This window comes from Schistocerca cancellata, chromosome 5, assembly GCF_023864275.1.
Source record: "Schistocerca cancellata isolate TAMUIC-IGC-003103 chromosome 5, iqSchCanc2.1, whole genome shotgun sequence".
In the NCBI taxonomy this organism is placed as follows: Eukaryota; Metazoa; Arthropoda; class Insecta; order Orthoptera; family Acrididae; genus Schistocerca; species Schistocerca cancellata.
The window spans coordinates 668,197,723-668,218,169 of NC_064630.1; positions in this window are offsets into that span (position 1 = coordinate 668,197,723).

Below are 20,447 nucleotides of genomic sequence, written 5' to 3' on the forward strand. Positions count from 1 at the left end.
CAGCTGTGCAGTCCCAGCTGTGTGAGATCTTCTTTCCATTTCAGGTCTCACTCAATCTTCATCTTTTCTATCCACCAAAGTTTCGACTCCTCTTTCTGCAATACTAAAATTTTCCGTCATGACTATCAAGTCAGCATTCAGCCAATGAATGCTGTAGGGAGGAGGTTGTTCTGTAACTTCTACACAGTGTGGCAGCTGTGCAGTCCCAGCTGTGTGAGATCTTCTTTCCATTTCAGGTCTCACTCATTCTTCATCTTTCCTATCCACAAAAATTTCGACCTCTTCTTTCCAGACATGAAATTTTTCTGTCATGGCTATCAAGCCATGAGTTCTGTAACCATTCTATCCACCGATTAGTGAAGAAAAATACCTAATGTGACAAACCTAATAGTGACAAACAATAGAGAAGTATGATGTAATTAAGATACAATGTATTTGAGTAACAAGTATGTATAGAACCCTGGTAATATGGTAAGTAAAAAGTGTTGTTTTATTGGAAATGGTCCACCAACAGTAATTTAAAAAGATATATGAATTCATATACAAGCAGGATCTGAAGTGGTAGTGAAACCTAGTGTAAGCATTAGAGCTAACTAAGAAATAGTAAAAGAGATTGCTTAGTGTTAGGAAAAATATGCAGATAAGTTGTAAGATTAAACTCACCTGGTGTAGCAAGGAAAGGCAGTGTAATAGAATTGAGCAGTGTTTGTGGTTGAGACGTGAAGGACACGTCCCTGAAGTATTTATAAGGTTGGAGCTGGCCATTATTTTAGTGTAGTGTGTGACAGGATACACCTACACGTATTGAGGTTATGAGTTGGAGGCGTGAATGCGACCATAGGTACCCTTATGTTAGATGAGACAGAGCAGCTCATGGTGTCCTATAGGTTTAAGGAATTTAGCATTACGCTCGTCCATAATTACTTGCTGCACTTTAGTGGTAGGTCTGAGAGAGACTACCTGAGGTTTCAGCGTCCGATCGAGTGGAAATGGATTGCCATGTGAGCAAACTAATCAGCTGCAATACACTATGAATATGAAATAAATGTGCTATCCTATGCTTTAAATATTAATAGAGTGAGTGTTAAATAAGTACATACACTAGCAAAATAAATAAGTAACATAATGGCAGACGTGAAACATTAATTTTAGCTCAGCACAAATACACTTCAAAGTAAGTAAGTACCTAATTGCAGATGTGGAACTAACACAACAGCAGAGGACCAATAAGTGGATTTTGTAGTCAACTAAACGTAGTGTGTTTTGAACACTCAGAACTGTACTACTACCAAAAGTTACTCACATGTACAAAGAAGCTGAGAAAACAACCACTAATCAAATATACTCATACTATCTCTAAGAATAAGATAATCAAAGATGAGTCAGTTAAGTAAATAAAATGCAGATTTGTCAGGAATATACCGAGCATTGGTTCAGTGTTCCGGCCCAGAAATAATAAATTGATGTTAAATAGGATTCATGATTGTATGCCTTGAGCATAGATTTTCTCTAGTACGAGACTAACGGCGTTTTGAGCCATTTGTTTTCCGATTTTATGACATTTAAGTAACCGCGAGGGTAATATTGAAAAAGTTCTGTTAACTTTGTTTCAGCAAAATATTGAAGGATAAAATGTATATATACCCATTTCATTGTGACCCACCCTTAGATATTAAGTGAACAGAGTCTGAGGCACTCTTTTTGTTTGTTCTACAGGACAAACCAGATAATGGCAGCCTGGTAGCTGCGTGAAAGTGTGGAGTGACTTGGACACAACTCACAGTGACCCCTCCCCTTTCCCCCATGTAATTTAGAGAGAACGTGAAGGACGCACACCATAGCAACTTCCCCTCCTCTACCTTTGTGAATGGAAGTGTAGGACGCCAGCCAAAGCGGCTACAACCACGTGTGTAAAAATTATTTGTGAACTTTTCTTTCAGGTTTAGAAAAGACTGCTAATAGATAATCATCTGTTTATGTATCATGTTATTTTCTTTGAATTTGTGTATGTAGAAATGTATTTAATGTATTTAATGGATCTAAGATTTTCATAATTTTTCAATTTGTATGTGTTTGTTTGCCTAAGGCAATATGTATGCCAAAATATTTCATTGACTTTGCTTAAAATTTTGAGTAATGACATTGTTTAAAAGGCAGTGAACATGCCCACAATTTAAATAATTAATGTAGGTAATCAGTTTTCTTTAATGTTTCTACATGTTTATATTTCAATTTTGAATTTTTATAGGGAGTTAAACTGTACTCTTGCTTCCCTTGTTGTAATTAAATTTTTTTTTCATTCATTAACATTCATAAACAAAAAATTTAAGTAGAGGGTGATGTAGGGAAGCAGCCTACTCACACTGTAGTAAATTCACATCAGTTTCCATTGTGTGCCAGCCAGTCTGCTGTAACTAGCTCTGACGTCATAAATGTTGCGCAATACCTTAAAAATCAAGCAAATTACCTAAAACTATTCTAGCATGTCAGGAATAATACTAAATTAATGTCCGTTAAACATCAGTTCGATAACTTCAGCCATTTTCGAAATTTGGACGTTTTTCTGAAAAAATCATTGGCGCAACAGAAAAGAGTTACAGACTTCAAAATTTATATTTAGATTCATCTTTCATAATGATTTAATAAAAACAGTACTTTGGATTTCACAGATTAAGACTTCAGTGGAAATTCATGATTTTCTGGTTTTAGTCTCAAAACTGAAGGAAGCAAGATAGATTAAGTAGGCTAATAAATAAGGCTAGGATGTTTAGATTTAAATAGGTTGGAGGTCCGCTATGACTGTGAAGATGTGAAAAGTTTCTTTTGAATACCTACAAAATTATAGCGATAGCGGATCTCAAAAGAGCCAGTTCAGAGCTCATCTACTGCGTGCAGTGTAATTTAATTAATTCTCTCGCCCAAAATACACTCCTGGAAATAGACAAAAGAACACATTGACACCGGTGTGTCAGACCCACCATACTTGCTCCGGACACTGCGAGAGGGCTGTACAAGCAATGATCACACGCACGGCACAGCGGACACACCAGGAACCGCGGTGTTGGCCGTCGAATGGCGCTAGCTGCGCAGCATTTGTGCACCGCCTCCGTCAGTGTCAGCCGGTTTGCCATGGCATACGGAGCTCCATCGCAGTCTTTAACACTGGTAGCATGCCGCGATAGCGTGGACGTGAACCGTATGTGCAGTTGACGGACTTTGAGCGAGGGCGTATAGTGGGCATGCGGGAGGCCGGGTGGACGTACCGCCGAATTGCTCAACACGTGGGGCGTGAGGTCTCCACAATACATCGATGTTGTCGCCAGTGGTCGGCGGAAGGTGCACATGCCCGTCGACCTGGGACCGGACCGCAGCGATGCACGGATGCACGCCAAGACCATAGGATCCTACGCAGTACTGTAGGGGACCGCACCGCCAATTCCCAGCAAATTAGGGACACTGTTGCTCCTGGGGTATCGGCGAGGACCATTCGCAACCGTCTCCATGAAGCTGGGCTACGGTCCCGCACACCATTAGGCCGTCTTCCGCTCACGCCCCAACATCATGCAGCCTGCCTCCAGTGGTGTCGCGAGAGGCGTGAATGGAGGGACGAATGGAGACGTGTCGTCTTCAGCGATGAGAGTCGCTTCTGCCTTGGTGCCAATGATGGTCGTATGCGTGTTTGGCGCCGTGCAGGTGAGCCCCACAATCAGGACTGCATACGACCGAGGCACACAGGGCCAACACCCGGCATCATGGTGTGGGGAGCGATCTCCTACACTGGCCGTACACCACTGGTGATCGTTGAGGGGACACTGAATAGTGCACGGTAAATCCAAACCGTCATCGAACCCATCGTTCTACCATTCCTTGACCGGCAAGGGGACTTGCTGTTCCAACAGGACAATGCACGTCCGCATGTATCCCGTGCCACCCAACGTGCTCTAGATGGTGTAAGTCAACTACCCTGGCCAGCAAGATCTCCGGATCTGTCCCCCATTGAGCATGTTTGGGACTGGATGAAGCGTCGTCTCACGCGGTCTGCACGTCCAGCACGAACGCTGGTCCAACTGAGGCGCCAGGTGGAAATGGCATGGCAAGCCGTTCCACAGGACTACATCCAGCATCTCTACGATCGTCGCCACGGGAGAATAGCAGCCTGCATTGCTGCGAAAGGTGGATATACACTGTACTAGTGCCGACATTGTGCATGCTCTGTTGCCTGTGTCTATGTGCCTGTGGTTCTGTCAGTGTGATCATGTGATGTATCTGACCCCAGGAATAGGTCAATAAAGTTTCCCCTTCCTGGAACAATGAATTCACGGTGGTCTTATTTCAATTTCCAGGAGTGTATTTAACTTAGCCACGTCAAAATTTTATTATCAATACTTACCTGCGTGCTGAATGCACGTTTAAATTAAGAGCTTCATCGGCCATCAGCAAAAGAAGCTATAAATTATTATGTAACTTGAAGTGGTGCGTTACTAGCCCAGCGGCTAGTCGGGAGAGCCGATTTGATCAGGCGTTCCCTTAGCCGTCCGCACCGCGGCTATATATATAAGAGTTCTGCGCGAGGAAGGAAGGCCCCAGTTCTCTCCAGACGCTGAATAACACGCCATCTGTGTCGGGAGTCACGTCGCCTCGGTATCACTGCTACAAACAGCCTCAGGTGCCATATTAAGTTACTAGAGATACGCGGAACCGTGAAATCATTTCAAGTGAAGGGTTAATTCTGGGATGATTATCATTATCTAGCTTCAGTTGCGTATTGTCGTATTTTCACGTGCCGTCGCGGGACAGACATTCTACCAATTATTTAGCGTGGCGTTTGATGGAATATTCTCATCAAATTTTGGCGAGCATTCTTTTTAACATTTAATTCGGACATTTATAGTTGCATCAGCGCATTAGACTCTGAACTGCTCTGTTAGTTAGGTTGTAGGGATACTTGTGTTTTTTTATCAGTGAATTTCAGAATATACAAAAACTATTTTGGAAAATCGTTTTTGATTAGAAATCCCGGATAATCTCCTAATTCCTCAGAGCTATACGCTGCAGCTAAAATGGTATTCTCAGATGAAGTGGGCACTAGGAACTCTAATTACAGGCTTCACGTTTTGTTAAATCACTTTCCGGGTGCTAAAAAGTAAATAGAGAGCCAGTGTTGAGAACGGCGAAAGACAGCATTAACAACATTCTAAAAGCCTGAAACTGATTCAACATTCAAACATTTATACAGCAATTATTTTGATTTTCACCAGTTAACCGCCGCCCCACAAGCTGCCCAACACTACAATGGCAGACAACAATGCAAACTAGCCAAGACTGCAAACAGCACAGCCAGTGATTTTCATACAGAGCGCTACGTAACGTTGCCAATAAGATAATATAAACAGCCTACTTACATAGCCCCCATGCTACCCACAAAAAATTTTGCAAATTGTTTTGGGCAGTGGCCATTAATGATTTGATAAAATTTTTCATCATTACAATAACAAAGATATCCAATGCACACACTTATTAATACAATGTTGGTCAAAAGCTAAAATTTTCTCACAGTCCATAAAGACAGTCCTGATCATTCATCACAGTGAAATTACAGTGGTTTCTTTTTCTCAAAGTCTGAGTAGTAAAAGAGAATGCACATGGAAGTAGTGGATGTCCATGCAGTCTTGGAGAAGTAGTGTTGTCCTTCCAATGGAAAGACAGTGCTGACTCTTGACATACAGACAGGTAATGGGCCACAACTGAGCAAACCCACAGCAGAGTCATTCGACGTTTTGCAGAATATTGGTAGGTAGGTCATCACAGAGCAGACCCACTGTAGTCCTGGTAGAGATTACGGTATTGGTGGGTTACCAGAGGTTCAGACCCACTGCCGTCCTTGTAGAAATAATGATATTGGTGGGCCATCAGAGATTCGGACCCACTGTAGTCCTTGTAGAGATGGCCAGCACCCATCTGTTGCGACTGTGCAGATGCACAATCACCATCGAAGAGTCTTGCAGAGAAGATAGCAAGTCCATAAACCACCACTTGTGCATGCACAAAGTTTTTGGAATTGTCCTTAGAACCAGCAATGCTGTTATCCAGTCCCTTGCTGAATTATTAACACACGTGCAAACACTAACAGTCCCAATTTCTCACTTATTGTGCATTACGATGACCAACAGAAATGTGTGCAGTGAAATGAATGGTTACCAGTTACTAAATTTGATAAACTGGTGTCAATTACAATTTTATAACATGAGAATACAATTACAGAGATACAGAAAACATAATTAAGAACATAATAATACAGATAACATTTGTAGTACAGGCTTTACAACAGAATAGAAGTAAACATATACATCAGTGTTACAGGAATTATGACATAAGTAAATATATAAAAGAACAGAATAACTTTTGAAACATCAACTTTACACATGAGCATTAAAACAAAACAGGTCTAAACAACTTTACAAAGTAAATAACATATTATTAATGCCAATTATATTAGAGGATAACAGTATTCCTCATCATAGTGAATGTAGCTTAGTATTAGAAGAAGAAAAAATTCTATGAAACTACACAGAGACAGGAAGAAAACAAATACACAAGGGTACACAAACACATAGTGGGATAACACAAAAGGAAAGGACAGGGTTCGTTTTCAGTGTATCATTTGGTACTGCAGTCCAACCCAAAACTTCATTCCATAGATCTTTCGTCTTATTTCGATATTTGCTCCAGCCAAAAAAATCCTATCCAGGCTTGTTTTCTGTATTTTTCTCGTATAACCTCTCAGTGCATTTCTTCAAATTCATCGCAACTCATTCTCTTATAGGCTACCCCCTCTTAAGCTAACTTAAGTCTACTGAGCTCAGATGCTAAACTAAGGGATGAGGCAATGCAGCAGCACAAAACAATTAATACAAACAGCAATGACAAAAAAATGGAAAGTGGCGAAGCAAGCAGCATTATAGAAATTAGCAAAGCAATTGCAATATTACAGCTAATATAAAGCAATGTGCAGCAAACAAGAAAAATAAATCAGTAGTAAAACTGGCTTAACAGCGTAATACAAAGTCAAATTCAGTAACACTATGCCTGGCAAACAGCAGCAGCAAATGCAATAACTTATACCTAAACATGACAAAGCTCAAGCAGAAAAAAACATTACACTAAAGACAATAATGCAGACAAGGGAAATGTATATTCACATCTTAATGTCTATGTAATTAAAGTGGTGCACCTGTAAGTAGGCTATTTAGATTTTTATATTGGTAATGCCACGTAGCGCTCTGTATGAAAATCACTGGCTGTGCTGTGTGCAGTCTGTGGCTAGTTTGCATTGTTGTCTGCCATTGTAGTGTTGGGCAGCGGCAGCTGGATGTGAACAGCGCGTAGCGTTGCGCAGTTGGAGGTGAGCCGCCAGCAGTGGTGGATGTGGGGAGAGAAATGGCGGAGTTTTGTAATTTGTCATGAACTGCTATATATATATTATGACTATTAAGGTAAATACATTCTTTGTTCTCTATTAAAATCTTTCATTTGCTAACTATGCCTATCAGTAGTTAGTGCCTTCCGTAGTTTGAATCTTTTATTTAGCTGGCTGTAGTGGCGCTCTCTGTATTGCAGTAGTTTCAGTAATGAAGATTTTTGTGAGGTAAGTGATTTCTGAAAGGTATAGTTTAATGTTACTCAGGGCCATTCTTTTACAGGGATTTTTGATAGTCAGATTGCGTTGCGCTAAAAACATTGTGTGTCAGTTTAAGCACAGTCTTGTATAAATTGTTCTAAGGGGACGTTTCATATGTCGACCCTTAGCCGAGGATACCTCACTGGAATCTTCTGATTTTTTCTTGTAGTTTGTGTAATTAGTGTAGCTTTTGTTTATTGCTAGCGCATAATTATAGAAAGAATTTCCTTGGTAGTTGTGGTTTTTCATTGTTGCACAGTAAAACAGTTGTGGCATGCATGTAGATTTGCACCAAGTATTTCGCAGCTGCAATTAACTAGATATTATTTTCAGTGCTATGTTAATGTGTTCTCTTACTTTTGCTCTTCAAATTTTGTTTTTCTGTGTTATCGTGTGAAATATTGTCACAATAATGGCGTGTGAAAAAAGGCTCCAAAGTAAACTGAGAAATAATAGTGACGACGAGCGTAGCTTATCAACACCACTGTGTAGTGAATTAACAGACATTACAAGTAGTAATTTGGTAATTGTGCATAGGGAAATGGAGCGGGCGGCAAATAATCGTGCAGACAGTGAAACAGGTTGTGAACAGGGAAGCATTGTCGATCGATCGGTCGGCAACAGCTCGCCTCAGGAATCCGAAATGACAGGACACAATTTTACAAATACTGTAGATTCAGGTTTTGCGTCCTCACCGTTTTCTCAAATAAGTCAAGACACATTTTCAGCTTGTCAAAATGTGAATGTTGCCGGTGCAAATGCACTGCCGAAAAGCGTAGAGGAACAGATTCCAGACACTAATGCATTGTTATTACAACTAATGAAACAAATGGAACAAAATCAGAGACAAACACAGCAAAAGCTTCAAAAGTTAGACACAATGAAACAAAATCTTCAAAAGTTAGACACAATGGAACAACACCAGAGACAAACACACCAACAGTTAGACGCAATGGAACAAAATCTTCAAAAGTTAGACACCACGCTTGAACAAACAGGTGAAGATTTAACTACTGAGTTACATAACATTGAATCGAAATGTCAAAAAGTCTGTAATGACGTAAAAACACAAATTTGTGAGCATTTCCAACCTATTTTTTCGCGTCATGAAAATGCATTACAGAATCACGAAGCAGCCATAAAAGAACTGCAAACTATTGTTCATGAAAATCATGAGACCTTGCAAGCTAAAATGGACTCAGTTGCATCTACCGAGTCGGTTACGCAACTTGCAAAAACTCAGGAAAACTTAAAGGACACAGTAGATACTCTGAAAATTGGTTCAGAAAGACACATGGAGGAAATTAGTTCATTATCAGAGAAAGTAGTTGAACTTTCGGATCAGCTAAATAATTTATCTGTGAAGGTAGATGATAATCTGAATGACACAAAACCGGTAGTCTTTAATGACACAGAAGAGTGCGAACAAATTAGGAAACTGTAACAAAATCTGAATCAAATTAATACGCAACACCAAAGAGAAATCCGAGAAGTACAAGATCAGCTGACACAGGTAATACAAGAATTACGTATTTCAGAGGACACTCGCGCTCCAATACGGGAAGAGGAACATACAAATACGGAACAACCACAAAATAATAACACAGGGCATTTCGGAAGTTATGAAAGAAATTGGCAATGTGAACCGAATTTTGAGATCGAACCGCCGACACGACGTAACAATGACTGACATGCTACTCGCCGACACGATGATTTTGACTATAAGCTGTTCATTACTATACGTAAATTCAAAACGTTTAAGAATTCTGCCAACGACATTCATCCACAAGCGTGGCTCCATCAATTCTCTCATAGTTTTCCTCCTAACTGGTCATTGGAGCACAGGTTAGAATTTATGTGTGGCTACTTGGGGAACGAACCAGCTGTAAGAATGCGAACGGTCATTCACGATTGTCACAGTGAAGGAGAATTTTACCATGTGTTCCTCTCAGCATATTGGTCACAAGCTACACAAGACCGAGTAAAACATAGCATCATGATGATGAAACACTACACAAGACTGAGTAAAACATAGCATCATGATGATGAAACACTTTGAACAATCTGAATTTTCCAGTCTTGTCAAATATTTTGAAGACATGTTGCACAAGAATCAGTACCTGTCAAACCCATACAGCCCCTCAGAACTCATCCGCATTTGCTTAATCAAATTACCTGAACATTTATGGCATATTATTTTGGCAGGACATTGCAAAGACGACATTGAAGCTTTTCATGGACTCTTACAAGAATTAGAAATTGACACAGACAGTCGCGGGATGCGAAAACAGGAAAACAATCACTAAGGTCACATCCGTCACAATTCCGTGATGACAGAAACAATAAATGGCCACGACAAGCCTATTCTTACAACGTAAATCGTGACCAAAACAGACACCACCCGTATGACAACCACTGGCAGAGTAATAGTTACAGAGAAAGATCGCATTTCCGTAGTAATGAAAATGACAGAGACAATCATAGAAACAGACAAATTGGCAACCAGAACTATTATTATCACGGGAGACAGAATAACTTCAGACGCAACGGTCCAGCGCGCAGTTACGATTCAGGGAGAAATTCTCCACCACGTGACCGACAAGAAAGAAACTATGGAATCTACCGACATGACGACAGACGATATGATCGTAACGACATACCTGAATTGCATCAGAACTGCCGGGATTCAAATAGAGCAGAGCACTCTCGACAACGTGAATTTGTGGAAGTTAGGTCTCCTAATCCCAATAACGACGCGTGCCAACAAAGAGACAATAGGCGATGACTCACACCGCTGGCAGCCACAAAATGTACTTATGAAACTGACGACGCAGCTGCCGTAGGTAGTAATTACGTAAAAATGGAAGACATTAGGGACATCTTACTCCAGGAACACGACGTAAAACATAACAACATTGCATATCCTGTGATTCACATTACTGTAAATGACGTAAAATTTACGGCAGTACTTGACTCTGGCAGTCCCATTTCAGTAATTAGTGAAACAGCTTTTAGCAAATGCAACAAATCGAACGATTGCCCCACACTTCCGTTACGTAAGATTAAATTACAAGGTGCAGTCTGTGGAAAAAGTGTAGATGTACACCAACAAACCAACTTAGAATTCTTTTGTCAAAGCCACAGCTTCTCTATGAACTTTCTTATTGTTCCATTATTGTCGACGAAAATTATACTGGGAGTAGTCTTTTTTAATGAATACAAAGCAATCTTAAACTTTCACGATGCTGAAATAAGTTTAGAGAAAGAAGGTAAGTCAATAGCTTTGAAATTTGAAGATTGGCTCTCAAACTATGACGAGGAAATTAATCGGCTTTACCTTCTTTTAGACAACAGTTCGGAATTTTCTGCGGGACTAGACACTAACAATCACTGTGCAAGTACTGACAGGGATGATATCGACGGCATATTTGAAACTAATGAGTTAACTCAGAATAAAATTCAAACAATTGAGAATTGTAATGACACTGATAGGCAGAACCTTATTGAGATTTTACAAGCACATTCCACAGTTTTTATTCACAAAACAGGAACAATCAAGGGATTTCAATACCAATTTCGTGTTCGTGAGCATACTAAATTTTGTGTTAGACCATACGTAATTCCGGCACATTATAGGGACCGTACTAGAACAGAAATATAATCTATGCTTGACGAGGGCATTATTGAGCCTGCAGTATACTCATACAACAATCCATTACATGTTGTTGAGAAGAAAAATGGATCGATCAGGCTTGTCTTAGATTCGAGACAAATCAATACTATCATCATTCCTGAAACAGACAGGCCGCAGACGATGGAAGAACTTCTTCAAAATTTTAATGGTGTAAAAGTGTTGTCTTCCATTGATCTCAGATCCAGCTTTTATCAGATCGAACTTCATCCAAAATGTAGAAAATACACAGCTTTCCTTTGTTTCGGCGTTTGTTATCAGTTTCGGAAACTTCCTTTTGGTTTGAACATTTCTTCGGCAGCACTCATTCGTGGGTTAAATTCCATATTACCTGAGTTCTTAAAACGTCACATCACCTTATATGTGGACGATATTCTGATAGCAGAAGCTTCATGGGAACAACACAATCGCATCCTCAACAGTTTGTTACGTATTTTTGCTGAATCTGGAATTACAGTTAACTTGGATAAGTCTGAATTCGGTAGGTGAAAGGTGAGGGTTTTGGGACATATTATTTCTTCTGAAGGCATTCAGCCGGATCCTGAAAAGTTAGAAGCAATCAGAGCCATTCCAGTTCCATCCACAAAAAGACAAGTCCGCAGTTTTCTAGGTCTCGTAAATTTTTACCGTCGTTTTCTGAATATGCAAATTCTAGTTACACCGAAACTTTGTTCTCTCACTGGAAAAAATACTATTTGGAACTGGGACGAACAAGCACAGTTGGAATTCAATTCTTTGAAAGAATCGCTACTTAACGCGCCAATACTAGCTCATCCAGATCTGTCACAAGATTTCTGCCTTAGCACGGATTCTTCTAAAGTCGGTCTTGGTGCTCATTTATTTCAAGAAGCCACAGAAAATGACACTACTGTTCAGAAAACCATTGCTTTTGCTAGCCGAGTGCTAACAAAATCTGAAAAAAATTATTCCGTTACTGAATTAGAAGCTTTAGCTATCGTTTGGGCATTTAACAAATTCCGTTTCTTTCTTTCTGGTAAGCACGTAAAAGTATACAGTGATCATCGTGCATTACAATTTCTTATGTCTTCAAAATTAAATCATGATAGGTTAAAACGTTGGGCATTGTTTCTGCAAGAATTCCGCTTCACAATAGTCTACATTCCCGGCAAGGAGAACATTGTTGCGGACGCGCTGTCACGCGCACCGTCTGGGCTTGAGAAAAGTAACACAGAAGGCAGCCTCGAGAAAAATTTCAGTATTCTTTACATTCAGAAAGTCGCCTTTGAAAACTTCATCACCACATCTTTAAAGGACATTGCTCATTACCAAGATAAAGATCCGATTTGGAAAGACATCAAAAGTAAATGGCATGAAAAGCACACACTCAGATTCGGCATTATTACCTGGTTAGAAACAACATACTCTTCAAACGCAGCACTGTTGATGACAAGCTATGGGTACTTTGCATTCCAGACGATTTTGTTAATACGCTCATTTGGAACATTCATTTCAGCTACGCAAATTTTAGCACACGAAAATGTTATCATATTCTTCGAACGACTTGTTATTTTAACAATATGGAAAAGCGAATTCGAAGAGTCTTGTCTATTTGTAAACTTTGTCAAAATGCGAAACCATATACTATCTCACATCGTGCTCCGTTGTTTCCTATCATTCCTTCTAAATTAAAAGAATTTGCTGCTGTTGATCTCTTGGGACCCCTTGTCAGAACATCGAATGGATTTTCGTACGTTCTAGTCGCCGTTGAACTTACTTCAAAATTTGTTTCTTTCACTCCGTTACGTAAAGCCACTGGACGGTCTGTATGCAACGCCTTTGTTAAAAATTTCTTACGTGAAGTTGGACACGTTAGTAAAGTCATTTCAGATAACGGACCGCAATTCAGATCTGCTGTTTGGTCACGCATGCTTCGGAATCATAAAATCAAACCTGTTTTTATTTCATTGTATTCACCACATTGTAACCCGTCTGAACGGATTATGAAAGAAATCAATAAGCTTTGCAGACTTTATTGTCACAGAAAGCATCAGCATTGGGACAGATATTTACACTTATTTCAAAATGTGCTGAATGAAATGCCTCATGATTCCACTGCTTTACCACCTACTCTTGTACTGAAGAATGTAGAAGCTCCGAACAGAATCAGAGAGCTTGTACCTTTCCCGAATACACGTAAACTTCGACACAAAGACATAATTGATTTGGCTCTTAAAAATATAAAATCTGCAGCAGACAAAAGGGAAAAACTACACGGTAAAGCAAATGCAAAGAAATTATGTATTGGTCAGAAAGTTCTCATTAAAGCTCATTCATTGTCACATAAGAAGAAACACTTGAGTCACAAATTCTTTCTAGTTTACAATGGACCTTACAAAATCCGACGTATACCACATGATAATTGCGTTGAAGTTGAAACTCTGCGTACTAGGAAGAGTAAAGGTTTACACCACATTTCACACGTAAAACCATTTATTGACAGATAATCTGCTTTTTAAGTTAGTCTTTGCAATTTTCACTTCACGCTACTTGTACAATTTGTCACACTGAGAAACTGTTAACATGCAACAATGTTTGAAGTTAAATATCCAGTCAAGAACCAAGAGAACTTGTTTAAACAGAAATTACGAATGCATTGTGATTGTGAACAGACGACACAGTGTTATTGTGTGTGTGCATTCTTGCTTATTAGTTGCACGATTACGTAATGACTATAAGGCTCACATACTTAGAACATTTACCAGTACTGCTAATGAGATTCTAATGCAACATTTTGGTTTAATTGAAAATACATTCCGGATTTAAAGTACTTTCTGTGAGATACCAGATGAGACAATGGTTAGTTTATGTGACAGCTACACGATTTTATCACGACGCTACTAATGAGTGACAATTTACAATGTTGCTTTTGCGGTGTTTCTGTTTTATATCTGCACAGTTTTTGTGTATTATTCTGGAAAATAAAACATGTTTTAGTAGTAACTTTCGTGGTATAGCTACAAGGAGACAGCCTTTCCTGTAGCACAACAATACGTTACAGCACAGTACTTTCTTCATCACGGCAATAAGCGTAATAAGTATGATATCTATACGCAAAGCATTTCACATTTGTTTATCATGAGGTCAGTACATTGACTTCTGCAGAACTTAGCTTTTGGAGGACGAGAACTACGACACTTCCACAGAGATTATCTTACAGCAAGACGCACATTTAGCGCTACAGGACACGTATTTGGGTGATTAATTTTGTACTAAAACATTTATTTTCAAAGATATTTGAAGTACAATGATACAAAGGTTTTCCGTAATACATTTCATTCCATTCTTGTAATCTGTAACACTTGAGGGTATAATTACATTAATCCTCAGGGGGGTACACGCTTACTTTGTGTACCATGTGTTTGGCAAGCACAAGGAGCCCTAGCTAATATGGTATTTGCTTATACAACTTTACACATCGGTACCATATTCCTCTAACACACAAATTACACAGCTATCTGATCATTTAACTGAGAGATAAACATTTTTTTTATGTATTTGGTATGAGATCATGATTTTTAAAGTACGTTTGAGGTAGATGACACTACTGAAATGAGCAGAGAATTTTCTTTAGGTTTTGAAATTATTGCAGAAAGCTACGACGTTTTTGAGTTTTGACTGAGGTTTTATGATGTTATTATTACAACGACGATGTGTATTATGCTGTTGAGGTATGTTTATGATCAACAAGCTGATGCTATATGAGTTATTTGATTATGCTACGCATCTGTTATGATGAACTATTGAAGAAGTGTCGACGAATAAGGTAAGGAATAATGAGTAGTGGTTAGGGACTCGGATTTATGAAAAGGATGTTGGAAACCAAGAAACGTACTTTAAGAGTTATGAAATGTGTGTAAATGCGTTAATGTATCACAATGCCAGCGAAAAATTTTTGGACACTCTTATATTTATAGGATTTTGTTTCTACAGATTTGTAACACAAATTCTTGACCTGTGAAATATTTTTATGAGACTGTCACTGTAGCAGAAACTGCTGTAGTAAATATTTCAGTAAGAAAGGTAAGTGACCACAAGCACATAATGCGTTTCGGGCACCCAGCTGAGAGGTAGTCGTCTGACAAAAGAAAGCCATTAGTGTGTGCGCCTTTCAGAGACAGAGGTGGAGAAAAAAAAAAGAGACCATTAACCTCGCTATTGACATTCCTTTGTAGAAAGCATCGCAAATATTACATGCTCATTACTTGAACACATATGATTACTCATACTTTGTGCTAATTACTGAAATGCTTATGAATTGATGGGAAATATTCGTACATCTGCACACCTGATTATGACAAGTGTCTTTCTACGAGAGTTGAGAGCTACTGACTTACGAAATGCCACATAGCTATTGAATGATGTTTTTATGCTTTGGTTTGTGTAATTGCTTATTTCATTTGATACCTGTTTTCCAGCTGTGTTACAGCATTAGTTTTATAAAATAAACTTAGATGCATTTGCTAATGTGAACACTTTCTGTCAACAGATCTATTAAATGATAATTTTGTAATCCACATTCTTTAAAAAAGGAGCACTTGGAAAGGAAAGAACAATAAGAAGGGACTAGTAACAGTAACTGGACACATAAGTTTCTTTTCAAGTACATGGTAATATTTTTTTTACAATAAGTTGTTGTGGTGCACCACTTTAATTACATAGACATTAAGATGTGAATATACATTTCCCTTATCTGCATTGTTGTTTTTACTGTAATATTTTTTCTGCTTGAGCTATGTCATGTTTAGGTATAAGTTGCTGCTGTTTGCCAGGCATAGTGTTATTGAATTTGACTTTGTATTATTCTGTTATGCCAGTTTTACTAATGATTTATTTTTATTGTTTGCTGCACATTGCCTTATATTAGTTGTAATATTACAATTGCTTTGCTAATTTCTTAATGCTGCTTGCTTCGCAAATCTGCGTTTTTTTCATTGCTGTTTATATTAATTGTTTTATGTGATGCTGCATTGCCTCGTCCCTTGGTATATATATCCGAGCTCAGTAGATTTAAGTTAGCTTAAGAGGGGTAGACTATATAAGAAACTAACTATGATGACTTGGAAGAAATGTATTGAGAAGCTATATGAAAATGGTTTGGGCAAAAAAAAAAGGGTACTGTACTGTGGAGAAAAACTATTTTTGACAGAGGATGTGAACAGAATACAGAAAGCAGGCTTAGATAGGACTTTTGGGAATAATGATGAATGAAGGGAGATCTCCATGCAAAATACTGCAGTAAAACAAACCCTGTCCTTTCCTTTTGTGTTATCCCACTATGTGTTTGTGTACCCTTGGGTATTTGCTTTCTTCCTGTCTCTGTGTAGTTTTATAGAATTTTTTCTTCTTTTAATATTAAGCTACATTCACTATGATGAGGAATACTGTTAACCTTATTTATAATTGGCATTAATAATATGTTATTTACTTTGTAAAGATGTTAGACATTATTTATTCTGTTTTGTTGCTCATGTGTGAAGTTGATGTTTCGAAAGTTATTCTGATCTTTTATGTATGTACTTATGTCATAATCCCTGTAACACTGATGTATAAGTTTATTTCTATTCTTTTGTAAAGCCCCTATTACTACAAATGTTATCTGTATTGTTATGTTCTTTAATGATGTATTTTGTACCTTTGTTATTGTATTTTTATGTTATAAAATTGTAATTGACACCAGTTCATCTAATTAAGTAACTTGTACGTTACATTTCACTGCACACGTTTCTGTTGGTCATAGTATATGGACAATATGTGAGAAGTAAGGACTGTTAGTGTTTGCACGTGTGTTAATAATTCAGCAAGGGACTGGATAACAGCATTGCTGGTTCTAAGGACAATTCCAAAAACTTTGTGCATGCACAAGTGGTGGTTTATGGACTTGCTATCTTCTCTGCAAAACTCTTCGATGGTGATTGTGCATCTGCACAGTCGCAACAGATGGGTGCTGGCCATCTCTACAAGGACTACAGTGGGTCTGAATCTCTGATGGCCCACCAATATCATTATTTCTACAAGGACGGCAGTGGGTCTGCACCTCTGGTGGCCCACCAATACCGTAATCTCTACCAGGACTACAGTGGGTCTGCTCTGTGATGACCTACCTACCAATCTTCTTCAAAACGTCGAATGACTCTGCTGTGGGTTTGCTCTGTTGTGGCCCATTACCTGTCTGCATGTCAAGAGTCAGCACAGTCTTTCCGTTGGAAGGACAACACAACTTCTTCACGACTGCATGGAAATCCACTACTTCCGTGTGCATTGTCTTTTACTGCTCAGACTTTAAGAAAACAAACTGCAGGTTTACTCTTATGATCAGGACTGTCTTTATGGACTGTGAGAAAATTTTTGCTTTTGACCAACATTGTATCAATAAGTGTGTGCATTTGATTTCTTTGTTATTGTATTTATGAAAAATTTTATCAAATCATTATTGGCCACTGGCCGGGGGCTATGTAAGTAGGCTGTTTAGATTTTTATATTGGTAATGCCACATAGCGCTCTGTATGAAAATCACTGGCTGTGCTGTGTGCAGTCTGTGGCTAGTTTGCATTGTTGTCTGCCATTGTAGTGTTGGGCAGCGGCAGCTGGATGTGAACAGCGCGTAGCGTTGCGCAGTTGCAGGTGGGCCGCCAGCAGTGGTGGATGTGGGGAGAGAGATGGCGGAGTTTTGTAATTTGTCATGAACTGCTATATATATATTATGACTATTAAGGTAAATACATTCTTTGTTCTCTATTAATATCTTTCATTTGCTAACTATCTCTATCAGTAGTTAGTGCCTTCCGTAGTTTGAATCTTTTATTTAGCTGGCAGTAGTGGCGCTCGCTGTATTGCAGTAGTTCGAGTAACGAAGATTTTTGTGAGGTAAGTGATTTCTGAAAGGGATAGTTTAATGTTACTCAGGGCCATTCTTTTGCAGGGATCTTTGATAGGCAGATTGCGTTGCGCTAAAAACATTGTGTGTCAGTTTAAGCACAGTCTTGTATAAATTGTTCTAAGGGGACGTTTCACACCACAAAAACTAATTCTCCAAAAAAATTACGAAGTACTTGAATAGAAAATTATATACGTTGTTATTGTTATCAGTCCCTTCTTATTGTTCTTTCCATTCCAAGAGCTCCTTTTTCGAAGAATGTGGATCATAAAATAATTATTTATTAGATCTGTTGACAGAAAGTGTTCACATTAGCAAATGCATCTAAGTTTATTTTATAAAACTAATGCTGCAACAAAGCTGGAAACCAGATATTAAACAAAATGAGCAATCTCTCAACTACAAAGAAAAATAGATGTAAAATGGTTCTCATCATTTCATTAGGCATTTTAGTAAATATCATAAATTACGAGCTCCACAGTGTTATCATATGTTTTCAAGTTTGAGCGTGTCGTATTTGGGATGCTTTCTACAAAGGAATGTCAATAGCGAGGGTAATGGCCTCCCTTATTTTCTTCTACCTATGCCTCTGAAAAGTCACACACTAATGGCTTTTTTCCAGGCGTCTGACACAGCTGCGTGCCCACGACGCATTACGTGCAGGTGGTCACTTAACTTTCTTACGGAAATATTTACGACAGCAGTTTCCGCTACAGTGACAGTCTCATATAAAAATATTTCAAAGGTCAAGAATTTGCGTTGCAAATCTGTAGAAACAAAATCCTATGAATATAACACTGTCCAAAAGATTTTCGTCGGGATTGTAATACATTCACGCATTTACATACACTTCATAACTCTAAAAGTACGATTATTGGTTTCCAACATCCTTTTCATGCATCAGAGTCCCTAACCACTACTCATTATTCATTACCTTATTCGTCGACACTTCTTCAATATTTCATCTTAATAAATATGTAGCATAATCAAATTCCTCATATAACATCAGCTTATTGATCATAAACATACCTCAACAGCATAATACACATCGTCGTCATAATAATAACATCATAACACCTCAGCCAAATCTCAAAAACGTCGTAGCTTTCTGCAATAATTTCAAAACCTAAAGAAAATTCTCTGCTCATTTCAGTAGTGTCATCTACCTCAAACATACTTTAAAAATCATGATCTCATACCAAATACATAATTCAAAGCTCTCATACTATCACAATGGCTCCGAAAAAATATGAACAGTTCACACAGTACAGACAAAATACAGTTTCATAAGTGTGAAGTTATCCAACTGTGTAATTGTGTAAACATGTGTCACTGATGTAGTGAAAAAGTTTGTCTCTCAGTTAAGTGGTCAGATAGCTGTGTAATTTATGTGTTAGAGGAATATGGTACCGATGTGTAAAGTTGTATAAGCATATACCATATTAGCTAGGGCTCCTTGTGCTTGCCAATCACATGGTACACAAAGTAGGCGTGTACCCCCCTGAGGATTAATGTAATTATACCCTCAGGTGTTATAGATTATAGCAATGGAATGAAATGTATCAGGGAAAACCTTTGTATCATTGTAATTCAAAAATCTTTAAAAATAAATGTTTTAAGTACAAAATTAATCACTCAAATACGTGTCGTTTAGCGCTAAATGTGCGTCTTGCTGTAGGATAATTCTGTGCAAGTGTCGTAGTTATCGTCCTCTGTAAGCAAAGTTCTGCTGAAGTCAATGTACTTACCTCATCATAAACGAAAGTGAAATGCTTTGCGTATAGATATCGTAGTTATTATGTACCTTACCGTGATCAAGAAAGTACTATAATATAACGTATTGTTGTGCTACGAAAGAGGCTGTCTCATTGTAGCTATACCACAAAAATTACTACTAAAACATGTTATACTTTCCAGAATAATTCAGAAAAACTGTGCAGATATAAAACAGAAACACCGCAAAAGCAACATTGTAAATTGTCATTCATTAGTAGTGTCGTGATAAAATCGTGTAGCTGTCACATAAACTAACCACTGTGTCATCTGGTATCTCACAGAAAGTACTTTAAATCCAGAATGTATTTTCAAGTAAACCAAAATGTTGCATTAAAACCTCATTAGCAGTACTGGTAAATGTTCTAAGTATGTGAGCCTTATAGTCGTTACGTAATCGTGCAACTAAC